The sequence below is a fragment of the Choloepus didactylus genome, chromosome 10 (genome assembly GCF_015220235.1).
Source record: "Choloepus didactylus isolate mChoDid1 chromosome 10, mChoDid1.pri, whole genome shotgun sequence".
In the NCBI taxonomy this organism is placed as follows: Eukaryota; Metazoa; Chordata; class Mammalia; order Pilosa; family Megalonychidae; genus Choloepus; species Choloepus didactylus.
Window position 1 is genome coordinate 118,420,380 of NC_051316.1, and position 4,218 is coordinate 118,424,597.

The window sequence follows — 4,218 nt, forward strand, 5'->3', positions numbered from 1 at the left end:
ACAATATTGAAGTACTATAACTTTATTATCTATTTTGGTATCTGGTATAGTGTGTGTACATTTCTTATTCTACAACAAAATAAATAAAAAATTACAAAAATAAAAAAAATTAAATTAAAAAGAACACCTAAAACATCCCATATGCCATATCCAGTAATTAATTAATTAATTAATTAATTATATTATTGTTATGGGCAGATGAGTAATAAAGACAAAAATAAATAAATAATGAATTTATAAGCCCAACTCTGTAAATAAATTCATTATTTATTTTTGTCTTTATTTTATTACTCATCTGCCCATACACTGGTTAAAGATGGTGTCACTAACAAAGTTTTCACAATCAAATGGTCACCCCATAAAATCCATATCTTTATACAATCATCATCAAGAATCAAGGTAACCCTTTTCTTGATTCAGGGCTTGCCCTGTTACTGCAGTTTTTAAATTTTTTGTTTTTGAGCTTTGAGAAAGATATTTCTGCCAGTTCTTGCTGGCTGTTTAAAGCTTCTGTTGGTGGACAGAGCCCTAAAGCATGTCACTCCACATCTTGGTCAGGGTGTGGGCTATTTTGTCTTGTCTTTTATATAATCATTTTGGCAGTTTTGTGTTTTCACTGCTAGTTTTTTTTTTTTTTTCATCTTATATTCCTGAGTTTGCTCTATTGTATGAGAAACCCAAGGGCATTAAACCCAAAGATATCTACACTTGCATGCATTCATAACTCAGGATCTTTTGAACCATGATCAATATGATATATTCTATTTTGTTTGTCATATAAGTAGTCTTTGTTGACCTGCTTCAATAGTTCCTTTCATTTGCCACTCAGTAACTGAGTCATGCATTTATGCTACCTTTCAAAATGATTTTAAATTTAAACCTTTAGATTAGATGCATACAATTTATATGCAATAATCCTTTCATCACTAATACTAATGGCTGTTGGTCATTATACTGACAAAGTTTTATTCCCTTTTTTACACAATCTTAAGCATTTTAGCCTATATACTCAGTTGAATATCACAATGCAATTATTGATTAATGTTGTATCTAATCTATGGGGTCTAGCATTTTAGTCATTGTTTCTCCCATATCTTGTGTGATGATACCAAGTAGTTTAGGGAAATAAATAGTTCCCTTTCAGCCAGTTTATGGATTACATTGTTTGAGTGGAACTTCAAACTCTTACTATTCCTTAAAGTTCCAGATCATCAATGGCTCAGGGGGATGTGAGAGCAGCATTGTTACCAGATTTAGAGGTAATTATTATGTGCATGTAGACAATGGTTCTCAACTGGAAAGATTTTCATCCCTGGGACATTTGGCAATGTCTGGAGACACTGTTGGTTGTCACAAGTGGTGGTGGTGGTAAGCAGGGGGCAGTGCTACTAGTATCTAACAACAAAGAAGTAATCAGCCCAAAATATTAGTAGTGCCTAGGCTGACAAACTGTCATGGAAGAATGGCATTATTTAAAACATATTCATGGCCTTAAGGTATTAAAAAACTTGAATTGCAGAATAAATGCTTTGGGAAAAACCAAACTCCTTTTGCTAGGGTCTATAAAATCTGACATGCCAAGGGGAATCAGTAGACCATTCAGAACTAGCTAGAAACAGATGAAGGAACTTCGCAGAGAACACTTCTTGCCAGAGTAGTTAGCTGTGTTCCTTTTCCCTCATTAGTTTAGAACCTGTGTCTTAAATTTCTGATTAATTTGTTTTCTTCCCTCTCCTCTCCTGTGCCCACCTGTGCCCACCCCACAAGAATAACAATTGAATTTCTGATGAAAATTCATTATAGAAATTTAAGTTTTGCATTTTTAATTTCTTTCTTATAGGAGTTGTAAATAACCTATTAAAAAGTTTTGCCTTTTTAAAACAGTAGAACCTTTTCCTATGAAGTTTAAGGAATTTATAATGACACATTTTTGATTCATTCTCTACCTTGTCCCAGCAGAAGTCTCTAGTATATCATTCATTCAAGGCTATGTCCCTAGTAAGTTTTGTGGAAATTTTTCTCCAACTTTTTATTATAAAAATTTTCAAATGAAGCAGAATTGAAAAAATTTTAAAGTGAATATCATATTGTAACCAGCTAGATTCTACCAAATATTTTACTATACTTACTTATATATATATATGATCTATCCCTTTTTTTATTCGTTAGTCCTATTTTTTTTTCTTTTTTAAAGAAGTCTCTTTTTTATTTTTTCTTATTATGAAAGGAATACTTGCCCATTACAAAAAATGTTGTAAAATATGGATAAACAAAAAGAAGAACAATGAAACCTTTATTACACCACACACCCAGAGTCAATCATTGTGAATACTTGGATGTATATATTTCCAGAATCTTAATAAACATCTTCCCAAATTATCCTTAAATTTATGTATGTAAATGATCCACAGATATCATTCTGAGATTCATTCCTATATCCAATATATTAACTATTCCTAATAGCTCTGAATCAGCCACAACATGGCTCCTGTGTTTTTGTATAACGTGTTGATAATATATTGCACAAGGCAGTCAAGAACAGAATCTTGTGGCATAGCCCAAGAATCTTGTTCTGCAGAAGGCTGATTCATCATTCAACATTCTTTGGGTAGCATTTTTCAACTGGTTAGAAACCCACAGATTTGAACTCTTAGCCTACAGCTTTCCATTTTATTCTAGCATGAGGGGCTTTGCTCATTTAAGTGGTGAGAATCTCTATGCCACCCACATCTCTAAGTCTTGTAACTTTCAAATAACCAGTGTCCCATATTAATTTCACCGTTTTTGGATTCCAAACCCTGGTATTGGGCTATTGTACTTCCTTTCAGAAATAAAGTCATTTGTCCATCTTCAATTTTCAGGCACAATCTTTGTGATTTTCCAAACTTACCAACAGCAATTCTGCAATTACTTTGGTTAGTTCTCTCAGCAATTTGGAAAAGGATACCTCCAGGTGTAAAGAGCTGATTTTTATATTTGCCTTATATCCTATGGCCTTGCTAAAATCACTTTTTAGTTTTCCAATACTTGTTTTGTAGATACCTTAGGATTTTTAAAAATTTTACTTCTTCCTTTTTAATCTTTATGCATTTATTTATACATTCTTACCTTATTCCAGTGGCTAGGAGAATGGACTTTCTTGCCTTGTTTTTGATCATAGGGAAAAATGCTCAACGTTTCTGATTGAGGAAGTTTCCTTCTATCTTTGTTTAATAACAAGTTTTTATCCTAAATTGGTGTTAAATTTTATCACATGGATTTTTGTGCATCTTTTAGATGCTCAGATGATTTTCTCCTTTATTCTGTTAATATGGAGCATTATGTTGATTAATTTTTGAATTTTATATCATCCTTGAATCCTTGGAATAAACCCTGCTTTCATAATTTAATATCTTTTTTTACATATTGCTTGATTAAATTTGCTAACATTTTGTTCAGTATTTTTGCATCTATATTCATGAGAATATTGGTCTGTAATTTTCTTGTTTATGTGAAGTCTGCAGCTTCGGGTATTAGGGTAATTGTGGCCTAATAGAATGAGTTGAGAAGTATTTCATCTTACCTCTTTTTTTTTGACAGTTTGTTCAATTTAAGTGATATTAATTCCTTAAATGTTTGATAGCATCCATCAGTAAAGGCACCTTGGAATGGAAATTTTCTTTGAGTGGATTTTTTTAGTATGTAATTAATTTATCTTATAGATATAGGGCTATATAAATTTTTTTTTGTATTGATTTGGTTTAATAAAACTGTACTTTTCAAGGGATTTGTCTATTTCCTCCAAGGTGTTGAATTTGTTGGTATGTCATTTTTCAAACCATTGTTTTTTTTTTTTTTCTTTTTAATGTCTTCAGGCAGAGTTAACCTGTCTTTCATTTCTGGTACTGATAACTGTGTTTTCTTTCTTTTGTTTTTAATCTGTTGGAAAAAAAAAAACCCAAAACCCTCCTCCCTCTGCTATTTTTTTCAAGTCTTAAATTTAGATTTCTGTATTTGCTAAACAGTAGGTTACAGAAAATGATGCAATTCAGGTAGGTTGATAAATGGAGAAGCAGATAGTAAGATCCTTTGCCCTACCTCTAACTTTTTTTTTTATTATTATTAAGTTCAGTTTTATTGAAATACATTCACACACCATACAATCATCCATGGTATACAATCCACTGTCCACAGTATGATAACGTAGTTATGCGTTCATCACCACAATCTATCTCTGAA